This window comes from Acipenser ruthenus, chromosome 12 (assembly GCF_902713425.1).
Source record: "Acipenser ruthenus chromosome 12, fAciRut3.2 maternal haplotype, whole genome shotgun sequence".
Classification (NCBI taxonomy): Eukaryota; Metazoa; Chordata; class Actinopteri; order Acipenseriformes; family Acipenseridae; genus Acipenser; species Acipenser ruthenus.
In genome coordinates this window covers 21,208,770-21,222,733 of record NC_081200.1, presented here as the reverse complement: position 1 = coordinate 21,222,733, position 13,964 = coordinate 21,208,770, and positions in this window count along the sequence as shown.

Genomic DNA, 13,964 nt, shown 5'->3' with positions numbered 1-13,964 from the left:
GGACCTGCCTGGTGTGTTCCTTGTTCTTCATGATGCTCTCTGCGCTTTAAACGGACCTCTGAGACTATCACAGTGCAGGTGCATTTATACGGAGACTTGATTACACACAGGTGGATTCTATTTATCATCATTAGTCATTTAGGTCAACATTGGATCATTCAGAGATCCTCACTGAACTTCTGGAGAGAGTTTGCTGCACTGAAAGTAAAGGGGCTGAATAATTTTGCACGCCCAATTTTTCAGTTTTTTATTTGTTAAAAAAGTTTGAAATATCCAATAAATTTCGTTCCACTTCATGATTGTGTCCCACTTGTTTTTGATTCTTCACAAAAAATTACAGTTTCATATCTTTATGTTTGAAGCCTGAAATGTGGCAAAAGGTCGCAAAGTTCAAGGGGGCCGAATACTTTCGCAAGGCACTGTACATCTCTGCTGTTCAATTATAGTCTATAATTGTAGACAGTGTTCAAGTTTGTTACAAATATTTTAGTTCAGATGTAAGCAGCAACAAACTATGAACGCTTATCTTTGAATTGATTGAATGGAGGTCAGAAATTCTTTTAAAATCACAAATGGTCGGACATTAGGTAAAAAAAACATGTTTTTAGTACCGCGTTTCTGATTTTACTGGGTGGATAGGCAGCTGCAAATGTGATATGGTTGTCTTTTTATGATACACTTTATATGATCTAACTTAACATGATATTGCCTGTATGTTATAATGTTCAAGATTTTACTGTTTAACTAAGTATTTGCATTATTTTAACATATTAATTTTAGATCTTGAAACAAAATGACATACTTAAAATACCTGAAAATCTTATCAAACACCTTTGTGGTATATTTCATACATGTGGATAGAAAAATAATTCTCTACAGAAGTTATTTGGGCCTCATTTATTTTGGAATTGTTTATTTTCTGTCAGATTAAGATTTCTTGGTGGCAAATTATAATAGATATGCTATAAAAGAAGAAAGATTAAACCAAGCATACATTAACTTGTAGAATGACTGGGAATTTACAAACAGTATGAATGAGAACAACAAAGCATATTGCATAAAGAGGATACAAAATACCCTTTACAAAGGGAATCATTTCAACGTTAACCACGGTATGTATAAAGAAAATCAGCATATCTCTAAACTAGCTGTTTTAAAACAGAAAGATTCCTGTTAAACATAACACCACAATCAGCATATCTCTAAACTAGCTGTTTCACATTCTTACAGAATACAACCCCCAAAGAATAATATATTTAGAAGCCATGCGAAAAACATACAAAGAAGCAGTACCCATATATACGTGCACTTTATTTTAGGGTTAATAGATTCCTTGTATTGGCTCTTCTGTTTATGTTTGACACGTCTGTGGAGTCGGGTCAGGCAGCCTCAAAACAAGTCCAGAACAGTTGAATAGGGGTGCTGACACCGCTTTGAACTATTGAGGATGTTTCCTGTCTTTGTAAATCAGGGTCATAAAACACCTTTGCTTAATTTACATGTTGAGATCTCGAACAAACCCCCCGGCTGTTTTTGAACCATGACAACGATGTTACTTTTTTTTTTTTTAACCCTCCACGCACACCCTAGGTATCTCCACTTGTTCGTTCAGTAACGGGGGTGTACACTTTCTATCGGAGGACTCTTTGAAACGCCATAGGTAATTTAATGTTTTTGTGTTTTCTTTATTTTCTGTTTGTTTTCAGTTGATGTTCATTTGTTTTTAAAAGGCGATCTTTCAGTATAGTTTAGTGTATGTTACTTGTATTTATTCTTTCTTTATTTATTTTAATTAAGTCAATCTATCCAATCTATATATTTTATGTTTTTCAGTGATGCCAGAGGCTAAATCCTCAGACATACTAAAAAATATATCAAATTGTTGGTCATTCCTAACTTCAGGACAGATTTTCTCACTTATTTTGCTCAAAAACTCTTACATACTTTTGTCAACAAACCTTACATTTCTGCAAATGGCATGTAGGTCTGTGGTTACTGTAATCCACGTCTGTACTGGCCAGGTTTAGGCCCCAGGGGCGCCCTGTGGCATGCCTGGCTTCATTCATTGCGCGAGGCAAGCTCCCATATTTATCCCTCTATGACGGCTGCACGTTCGAGAAGCCCACCCCTCGCTCCGAAAAACACCTTATGTACAAGAATATTTTACGAATAAATTAAGTAAAACAATAAAGATGTTTTTTTTATTTAGAAAATAAAACAAACTTTTTTTTTTCGTTTTTGGCTGTGTTATTTTTAGTACTTCAAGTGCGAGTTTGGAGAAAGAGAAGAGGAAGCATGGCCTCTGTATATGTTTTGCTGTCGTGCAAAATCAAATACAGTAGACCTGTTTACTGTAAAATAAATTAGAAGGAAGTAATAAAGTGGACTAGGTTTACGCCTTTATCTTATAGGCCTTCTTCAATTTAGGCCGCTAAGATTTCAGTTTACTAAAGACCCTTTATTTTTTTATTTTTTTTTAAGACGTGAGTAGATAGTAGATAATATATTTGCTAAAAACAATCGCTATACTATATTTTTATAAATTAGTAAACGATTACTATAAGCAAGTTTTTTCATTATAAAATTCTGCGCGTCAAAAGTTTTTACAAGTACTATCATGGACCGTGTTCTGTGTTGAAACTCAACAAGCAAAATAAAATGTCGGATAGTAAATTATTTGTGCACGTAACAAAATGACCTATTTCCCTCTTGCAAAAGGATTTCCCCTCATCAGATATATCTTGTACAAATGCCATGGGACAGGTCGTGGGGTCAAAACCCTTAGGCAGACACCACGTTTGAAACACGCCCCACTTGTACCCATACTGGGAACACATGGACACTGCATTCTGTAAGGTGTCAATGACCCTATTAGATAACCCCAGATGGCTCAAACATTGCTGTTCTGGGGCCAGACCCAGAGCTGCAGGCTTGGAAAGCGAACCTGAGGTACCTCCTGTCCCCTGGTCTTATGGGGATGTGAAAATAAGCATCCTTTAAGTCCACCATGGTGAACTAGTCACCGGGCCTTATTGACTACAACAGCTGCTGCATAGTCAACATTTTGAATCTCCATCGACTCAGATACAGGTTGACCTGTCTGAGGTCCAGGATTGGTCTGAGGCTACCATCCCGCTTAGTCAACAGGAAGTACTGGGAGTAAAACCCTTCTTACAAAAGAAGAGGATGAACTGTGCTTCTGTAGCGGGCTGTCACCTCCTGAGACAACATCATCATGTCTTGCGGGTCCGTGACTAACATTGTAGTCTCGCTCCGAAAGGGAGGGGGACCGTGTCTGAATTGTAGAGAATAGCCGGTCTATACAGTATTGAGCACCCCAGGTGTCCGTGGTGCATTGATGCCAGTACTCCCTGAAAAGGGGCCCTGGGCCTGTGGCAGCAAATTGCTAGGGCTGCTGTTTCATTTGGGGTTTTGCCTTTGCGGTTGGCAGCAGAACTTATTGAAGTTTCCCCTTTGCGTAGCCACGGATCGATTGTGAAAACCCCCCTGGCTTTAGGAGAAGCCGGCTGTGCCGGTCTCTGAGGCTGCTGGAACCTTGGCCAATTTGGTGTTGGAGGAGGCCTCTTGGGAAGCAGACACACCAGTTCCTTCGTAGATTCTCACGCCCGGAGAGAGCGCTGCAGCAAATCTTCTACTGCAGGACCAAAAGTATGTCCTGGAGTAATGGGAGTATCCAGCAATGGTGCTTTGTCCCCATCCGCTATACATGCTTGGTACAGCTAGAGCTGCCTTCTTGCGGCTGTTATTGCAGCCAGGTTCCTGCCCACTGCCTGTCTGTTGAACTTTGATATACGGAGCAGGTTCTTATTCACCAGCTGCAGTTCCTCGAGATGCTGTGGTGTGGGTCTGTGGCTCTCTGAAAGATACTGTTGTAGTTGCCCAAACGTGTGGCGAATGCACCAGCTGAGTAAGCCTTCTTAAGAATAGACCCCAAAACCCTGCATTGTTTATTCAGGCAGGTAGCGTCTTTGTTCAAAACCAGTGATGTAATAACATCAAATTAGTTAAGCCAAGCTTTTCTGCCTCATGAAAGCTATACAGCGTCCCCAAGGAACGTGAAGCAGCAGGGGCTGTAGCCAGGTGACCCCAGGATGAATTGACCTCAGAAAGAAAGTCCGGGTGTACAGGAGGAGACACCTAAGAGGGAGTGTGATCACCCTCAAAAATAGAGTACTTCCCCTTGTCAGCTATAGGCCATGGAACCTGTAAGACGTCAGAATGAGCTGGCAATACACAACAATGTGTATTGCATAGTAGTGAAAAAGGGTTGCAGTCCCGTAAACAATAAGCACAGTACTAACCAACACAATTACATACACACACAATCACGATCAAGTCCAAAGTGAGTGCTCTCAGTGTTGTGGTGAAATACAATATAATACGTGCTATAGTTGTGGACAAGTGGTGATAACAATGTTAACTATGACTGTAGTGCTGTGTTGATCCGGTTGTGTGCTGGCCCTTAGCGACAGCTCCGGATTCGTGTTTAGCCGTCTAGTGCTATATAACAAAAACACAGACAGTTACTAAACAGAAACGAACAAACAAAACACTCACAAACTCTTTCTTTTTATTTAGGGAAATCTCCCGGTCCTTCCAGTTCCTCGTATCTCTAAACCAAGTGAAGGAAAAGATTTACGATTCTCCGGCTCCTTTATACTATCACGCATGACCCCTTGGTAAACGATTTCAGCTGTCTCTATTGCCTGCAGCTGCTACCTCGTTTACCTTCCGGGTCAATACATTCCTGCAATGGAGTCTCATCTTGGCTGACCGACTTCCCAGTCCAAAGACTTCCCCTTTCGCTACATAAGAACATAAGAAAGTTTACAAACCAGAGGAGGCCATTCAGCCCATCTTGTTCGTTTGGTTGTTAGTAGCTTATTGATCCCAGAATCTCATCAAGCAGCTTCTTGAAGGATCCCAGGGTGTCAGCTTCAACAACATTACTGGGGAGTTGGTTCCAGACCCTCACAATTCTCTGTGTAAAAAAGTGCCTCCTATTTTCTGTTCTGAATGCCCCTTTATCTAATCTCCATTTGTGACCCCTGGTCCTTGTTTCTTTTTTCAGGTCAAAAAAGTCCCCTGGGTCGACACTGTCTATTCCTTTTAGGATTTTGAATGTTTGAATCAGATCGCCGCATAGTCTTCTTTGTTCAAGACTGAATAGATTAAATTCTTTTAGCCTGTCTGCATTTGACATGCCTTTTAAACCCAGGATAATTCTGGTTGCTCTTCTTTGCACTCTTTCTAGAGCAGCAATATCCTTTTTGTAACGAGGTGACCAGAACTGAACACAATATTCTAGGTGAGGTATTACTAATGCATTGTAAAGTTTTAACATTACTTCCCTTGATTTAAATTCAACACTTCTCATAATATATCTGAGCATCTTGTTGGCCTTTTTTATAGCTTCCCCAGATGATGAAGACATTTCTGAGTCAACATAAAGTCCTAGGTTTTTTCATAGTTCCCTTCTTCAATTTCAGTATCTCCCATATGATATTTATAATGTACATTTTTATTGCCTGCATGCAATACTTTACACTTTTCTCTATTAAATGTCATTTCCCATGTGTCTGCCCAGTTCTTAATGCTGTCTAGATCATTTTGAATGACCTTTGCTGCTGCAACAGTGTTTGCCACTCCTCCTATTTTTGTGTCATCTGCAAATTTAACAAGTTTGCTTACTATACCAGAATCTAAATCATTAATGTAGATTAGGAATAGCAGAGGACCTAATACTGATCCCTGTGGTACACCACTGGTTACCTCGCTCCATTTTGAGGTTTCTCCTCTAATCAGTACTTTCTGTTTTCTACATGTTAACCACTCCCTAATCCATGTGCATGCATTTCCTTGAATCCCTACTGCGTTCAGTTTGAGAATTAATCTTTTATGCGGGACTGTCAAAAGCTTTCTGGAAATCTAAATAAACCATGTCGTATGCTTTGCAATTATCCATTGTCAATGTTGCATCCTCAAAAAAATCAAGCAGGTCAGTTAGACACGATCTCCCTTTCCTAAAACCATGCTGACAGTCTCCCAGGATATTGTTACCATATAGGTAATTTTCTATTTTAGATCTTATTATAGTTTCCATAAGTTTACATATAATAGAAGTCAGGCTTATTGGTCTGTAGTTACCTGGTTCGGTTTTGTCTCCCTTTTTGTGGATCGGTATTATGTTTGCAATTTTCCAGTCTGTCGGTACAACCCCTGTGTCAAGAGACTGTTGCATGATCTTGGTTAGCGGTTTGTAAATAACTTCTTTCATTTCTTTGAGTACTATTGGGAGGATCTCATCCGGCCCAGGGGATTTGTTTATTTTAAGAGCTCCTAGTCCCTTTAATACTTCTGCCTCTGTTATGCTAACATTATTTAAAACTGGATAGGAACAGGTCGACACGTGGGGCATGTTGTCCGTTTCCTTCTTTGTAAAAACCTGTGAAAAGTAATCATTTAATATATTTGCTATTTTTTTTTCTTCGTCAATCATTTTGCCTTCTGTGTCTCTTATACATTTAACCTCATCTTTGAATCTATCTAACCTCCTCTTGAATATTGCTGTTATAATAGTGACATCGATATTGATAATAATTTCCATTTCGTGATATTGTGGGATTTTTACATTTTTGCTTCATCTAACTATTTTTTGATAAAACTGGAGAGATTTTGGTGAAATAAACATATCTAACTACTAACTTTACTGCTAATACTGCTAAAATGCCACTGCAGTATAATGAAGTTTATTTTATAGTTCAGTGCCACATGAACTTCTTTGGGCAGCATTTGATTTTTTCAGTGTACCGATGATAATAGTTTTTCAACTTCAGAATTCAACACTACATGGAAATGTCTAGAAGTTGGAATAATGGCAGGATGCACCATTTCTCCACTGGCTTTTACCATGGCAATGGAAGTAATCATTAGGGCATCAAAATGGGTAGTGGGAGGAGAGCGCTTGGCTTCTGGAATGCGACTACCACCAATTTGAGCATACATGGATGACATGACAACCGTGACTACAACAGTAGCCTGCACTAATCGGTTATTGGGAAAATTAACCAATAACACTGAATGGGCATGAATGCAATTCAAGCCCACTAAATCAAGGAGCATCTCTATAATTAAAGGTAAAGTAGTAGATAAAATGTTCTTCATTAATGGTGACGCAATACCAACAGTGTCTGAGAAGCCAGTGAAAAGTCTTGGGAGATGGTACGACGGGGATCTAAAGGACACAGTTCATGTGGGAGAAGTTAGACAACAAGCAGTGGAAGGGTTGAAGAGCATAGACAGCAGCGCTTTACCAGGCAAACTAAAACTCTGGTGCTGTCAGTTTGGTCTACTGCCGAGGTTGCTGTGGCCACTGACTGTGTACGAGTCTTCTGTTGTCAAATCTTGTCTGTGTGTGTGCGTATGTTTGTGTTGAGTCTCACAGGATCTTGTCTGTGTGTGTGCGTGTGTTTGTGTTGAGTCTCACAGGATCTTGTCTCTGTGTGTGCGTATGTTTGTGTTGAGTCTCACAGGATCTTGTCTGTGTGTGTGCGTGTGTTTGTGTTGAGTCTCACAGGATCTTGTCAGTGTGTGTGCGTATGTTTGTGTTGAGTCTCACAAAACGTTTAGCTGTCCTAGAAGGCTGCCCTTCGAATTGGTGATATCATAGGGCAAGTTCAGCATGGAAGAGGGGGTCTTGGTCTCAGTTCAGCTCCTCCTACATGGCACAAGGCAGCCCAACGGAGGAAGCTGGTAGTCGACGAGGTGCACAAGCAGGAGGAGAGGATGAGGTGCGTAAAGGCCGTTTCCCAGGCCAAGCAGGGAGAATGGATGAGATGGGAGAGTGTGGAACAACGCAAGATTGGCCGGCAAGACCTATGGTCAATGGAACAGAGCAGGATCAGTTTCCTCATCAGGTCAACATATGATGTTCTCCCATCACCACAGAACCTAAACATCTGGGTAGGAGAGGATCCCTCATGTCCTTTGTATTCATCACCTGCAACATTAAGGCACATTTTGACAGGATGTAAGGTGGCTCTTAGCCAAGGACTGTTTACTTGGTGCCATGACCAGGTGCTGCGATGTTTGGCCTTAGCATTGGAAGACAAGTGTAACATGACCAATAAGTTGCCACCAGGTCCATCAAAACATTACACACAAAAGACAACATTCCTCCGCCCAGGAGAGCAACCACTAAGAAAAGGTGTTAAAACCAATCCTCGCCCAGGACAACTGGAAGCTGCTAGAGACTGGAAAATGCTGACAGATGTTGGTCAACAGCTTATTTTTCCACCTGAGATTGCCACCACTAACCTTCGACCAGATATTGTCTTGTGGTCTGGATCAGTACACCTTGTCCACCTGGTAGAGTTAACAGTGCCATGGGAGGATGCTGTAGATGATGCACATGAGAGGAAGAAACTGTGGTATGCTCAACTAGCCTCTGAAGCGGAACAGCGAGGATGGAGAGTCTGGGTTTACCCAGTGGAGGTGGGTTGTCTAGGATTTGTGGCACACTCTACAACCCGGTTTCTCAGAGATGTCGGATTCAGTGGCCAAGAGTTGCGTCGCACAGTGAAGAACTTATCTGAAGCAGCAGAGAAGAGCAGCAACTGACTGTGGTTGAGACGGAAAGATTCTGGCTTGGGATCTCAAGCACAATAGAAAGAAAGAAACGCTGATGTACGGGTAAGTAAGCTGGGCTGAGTTGAGTGGGAGACGGAGGGGTGTGATGCTGGGACGCCAGAATCACCGTCGCCTTCTTGAGGTGTCGTGGGCTAGTCGACGAAACACCAAGGACGGAAGGTGCCCACTTGAATACCCCAGAGATGTACCCTACTTCGCTCAATCCAGATGGTTGTCATGCTGATGCACTGGGGAGACCGCACTGTGGTTGATCCCCAGAGCCAGCATCGCAGCCACTGTGTGTACTGATGTGCCAGGGAGGCAAATAAACTGATCCATGGAGCCAGCATTACACTTCAGCCATCAACACCAGACAGAAGGAGATCTACATCATCATATGGAAGGAAATGCAAATGGACAGAGACACAGATGGATCACATTAGTTTACTGTAAAGCTATGTCTTAGTTGGTGCTAATCTTGGCGAGAGCCGAGTTCAAATCAGCATGAAGTTTTAACATCTACTCTTGTGTAATGGAAATAATTATGCAGTAGACTCCCATTAATCTGTGCAGATCCGGACCGATTTGAGCCCCGAATTAGTGAAAAACATGGATTAACCGAAATTGAGTTTACTGTTTGGGAAATCCCTGTGCTATTAATTGAAAACTCGAAAAATGGAATAATACAAATAAAATATCATGTCCCAACAACAGTCAAAATAGATACTGTACATAATCAGCATTGTTCAGAGGTAGAGACTAAAAAAAGTTTTAAAAAAGTCACTGATCTTGCTCTGAGTCTTTAATTGTCATAACTGCTCTTATTTCAGACTGTCGCCTAAAAGAGTCTTAAGTCTGCTTTCTGCTCGCTTGTCACTGGTTTCAGTAACTACAATACAGTACTGTCCATTGACTTGCATTGTACTGTACTCAATTGAATTGAATTAAATTAAATGATGACCGTCCTCTTCCGCACAGATACGCTTATTTCCATACTAATAAAGCGTGTGAATACCCACTTCTGCATTGATCAGATGATTTCTGCACTAATATATTTTGATAATGTACTGTATTAAACCACACAGATTATCATAACACAAATTATTGAAAACACGGATTAACAGGAGTATTGAGATACAATAAACCCTATATATACCAATCACTGTCAGTCTCGTAGGCAAAGAAACACCACACCAGTATTATTTAAGCATTTTATTCCACTGATTGGGATTTAGGTTCCAGGAGCTGTTTGCATTCTGCAATAAGTTTTACTTAATACTAAGAGGTGTCATGTAGCAGCATTTATATGCAAAGCAGCTTAAGTTTCAATTACTTCTGGAATGGCTAGAAAATCAACAACTCCGAAGTCTGTGCTCTGTGAAGTAAGTAAATACATTTGATCTTACTCGAATCGTAAAAGATAACAAGACTGTTTGATGTGGATGAGACTACATGTGTACGACACTGATGACTACATGAAAAAGCAGAAGTATTAAATAGATGACCTTGACAAGCAGTCTTCTGAGAAACAGGCTCTCTCAATGAGTATGTGTATCATTTGTATCCCGGTACACTTTGTCTTGATATTAAAGCTTTGGATGGAGGGCACAATGCAGCACACTGCTACTCACACATCCTGCTCTTCCTGCTCCTGTCCTATTCTTTGAGACATGTTTTTCAGAACCCCTATACTGCCAGACACCAGCTCCAACTGGTCATCCTGCTGCTCCGCAATCAGTTGGAACAGAGAGATCAAATACAAATCCTGTGAGACTCAACACACACACACACACAGACAGACAAGATCATGTGAGACTCACACAAACACATGCACCGACAGACAAGATCATGTGAGACTCAACACAAACACGCACACACACAGACTTTTCAAAGCTAAAGATGCCAAAGCTGCAGGTCTTTAAAGTAGTGAGTCACTGTAACAGGGGGAGACCTGTATTGACTCTTTTGATGTATTCAAAGTGCGGCAGGAAGAGGGCAGCAGCCGGTCAATATCCGCCTGTTGGTCATGGCAGTGACATGGAGAGGTGGGAGAGAGGGTGTGTGGGATCTCCTTCTCTCTGAGTGGCTGAGAGTCGGGCCTCGGGGGGATTGCTGGCCCTATTAAATAACATTCTGCTGTTCCTTCAGGTCTGCCCTTCTAAGACGTGCTGAGTGTGTGGAAGCTCTGGTCCAGGACCGAGAATGGCTGGGAAAGAAATCCCAACGAAAAGAAACGAAAAGAGAAAATAAATAGCGGTAGCAGGGAAAACCTTGGGCAGACCCCATAAACATTTGTATAGCAGGCTGAGGGAGCGGCGAGTGTAGGCGGAGACCCTGGCCGTGCGGGTAGCGACGGTCGGGGTGAAGCTGCCGAGTGCCTTTTATTTGTAGTTTTGCTTACTGTGTTTTATTTTCCTTTTTCCTTTCGACTTTTGATTATTCTTTTGTTGAGCACTTGCATTCGATACCGCCTCTGGTATTGTTGTGGTTCTGTCTGTACCATCGTTGGTAGGCAGGCCACAGTCAACAGCGCCCTCTGCGGGCTGAAAAGAGGTATTACAGACCCATAATGAAACTGGGCACATGTGCGGTGTTTCAAGTTCATCTGTGTCTCCCTTGTGTCAGTGAATTACCCACCACCCTTCCACAGTCACATTTTGCAAGGGTTTCATAATCTGCGTGACTCAGTGTGACAGAAAGACAGTGATTCTTGGTGGTAAATCTCCCCCCTCCGACCTGTGAGGGCGCTAAGTAACGGGAACAGAGTACCCTGGACTACTTGGCCTGACACTTCGTTCCAAGGGTTAAAAGGAAGTCGGTCATTTAGAAAAGGGGCGGAGCTTCAGTACACTAACTCATCGACCCGGAAGGGAAATGATGTGCCAGCCGCGGATTGGAGGAGCGGCTGCAATCATTTACCAAGGGATCATGAGTGACGGTATAAGTAGGGGTTGAAGCGACGTAATCTGTTCCTACATTTTGGTTATTGGTAAAAGAACCCAGAAGGACCTGTATTGTGAATATACATAAGTGTTTGTTTGTTTTGTCTATTTGTTGCTTGTTATTATAGACAGCTAACACATTCCGGAGCTGTTGCCAGAGGCCAGCACAAACCTGGAACAGCACTGCACTCATATCACCATAAACTGTATTTGTACCACAATCACTAATTCACGCACTAACTGACTTGTGTATGTGTTTTGTGTTTAATGTGGGGATACAATAAATGGGACTATTATTTAGGGACCAACCCGGGGATTATAAAGTAAGTAATACACACCACTGTATTACTTACCAGCTTTATTGTTTATTGTTTGTTTTGCCGTCAGGCACTGGATAGAAACCAAATAAAACAAACCTTTGCACCTGGATTATAATTGTCTGTCTGTTCCTTGATTACCTGCACCTGCACACTATTAACTACTTTGCCACACTCAGCCAATTAAAACAATCAGTAGCTGACAGTCACGCATTCTCACAAGGTATTTTAAAAACACAAAACAATAACAAATAATGGCAGAAGGCACCTCGCTTGTCCTGCCAATTAATAAATCAAAACACTGGCTTTTTGCTGTCATATAAAATACATAATAAATAATACTAATACAAAATATGCACAGGGGCGGGGAGTACCCCATCACAGAGATGCAACACACACAGACAAGATCCTGTGCGACTCAACACACACATACACACACACAAACAAAGATCCTGTGAGACAACACACACACAAGATCCTATGAGACTCAACACACACACACACACAGACAAGATCCTGTGAGACTCAACACAAACACACGCACGGACACGATCCTGTGAGACTCAACACAAACATACGCACACACACAGACAAGATCCTGTGAGACTCAACACAAACACACACACACAGACAAGATCCTGTGAGACTCAACACAAACACACGCACACAAACAGACAAGATCCTGTGAGACTCAACACAAACACACACACACAGACAAGATCCTGTGAGACTCAACACAAACACATGCACAGACACGATCCTGTGAGACTAAACACAAACACACGCACACACACAGACAAGATCAAGTGAGACTCAACACAAACACACGCACACACAGACAAGATCCTGTGAGACTCAACACAAACACACGCACACAAACAGACAAGATCCTGTGAGACTCAACACAAACATACGCACACACACAGACAAGATCCTGTGAGACTCAACACAAACATACGCACACACACAGACAAGATCCTGTGAGACTCAACACAAACACACACACACAAACAGACAAGATCCTGTTAGACTCAACACAAACACACGCACACACACAGACAAGATCCTGTGAGACTCAACACAAACACACGCACACAAACAGACAAGATCCTGTGAGACTCAACACAAACATACGCACACACACAGACAAGATCCTGTGAGACTAAACACAAACATACGCACACACACAGACAAGATCCTGTGAGACTCAACACAAACACACGCACACACACAGACAAGATCCTGTGAGACTCAACACAAACACACACACACAAACAGACAAGATCCTTTGAGACTCAACACAAACACACGCACACACACAGACAAGATCCTGTGAGACTCAACACAAACACATGCACACACACAGACAAGATCCTGTGAGACTCAACACAAACATACGCACACACACAGATAAGATCCTGTGAGACTCAACACAAACATACGCACACACACAGACAAGATCCTGTTAGACTCAACACAAACACACGCACACACACAGACAAGATCCTGTGAGACTCAACACAAACATACGCACACACACTGACAAGATCCTGTGAGACTCAACACAAACATACGCACACACACAGACAAGATCCTGTGAGACTCAACACACACATACACACACACAAACAAAGATCCTATGAGACAACACACACACACACAAGATCCTATGAGACTCAACACACACACACATACAAGATCCTGTGAGACTCAACACAAACACACGCACACACACAGACAAGATCCTGTGAGACTCAACACAAACACACGCACACAGACAAGATCATGTTAAATGACACAAAAATAGGAGGAGTGGCAAACACTTGCAGCAGCAAAGGTCATTCAAAATTATCTAGACAGCATGCAGAACTGGGCAGACACATGGCAAATGACATTTAAAAGAGAAAAGTGTAAAATATTGCATGCAGGCAATAAAAATGTGCATTATAAATAGCATATGGGAGATACTGAAACTGAAGAAGGGAACTATGAAAAAGACCTAGGAGTTTATGTTGACTCAGAAATGTCTTCATCTAGACAATGTGGGGAAGCTATA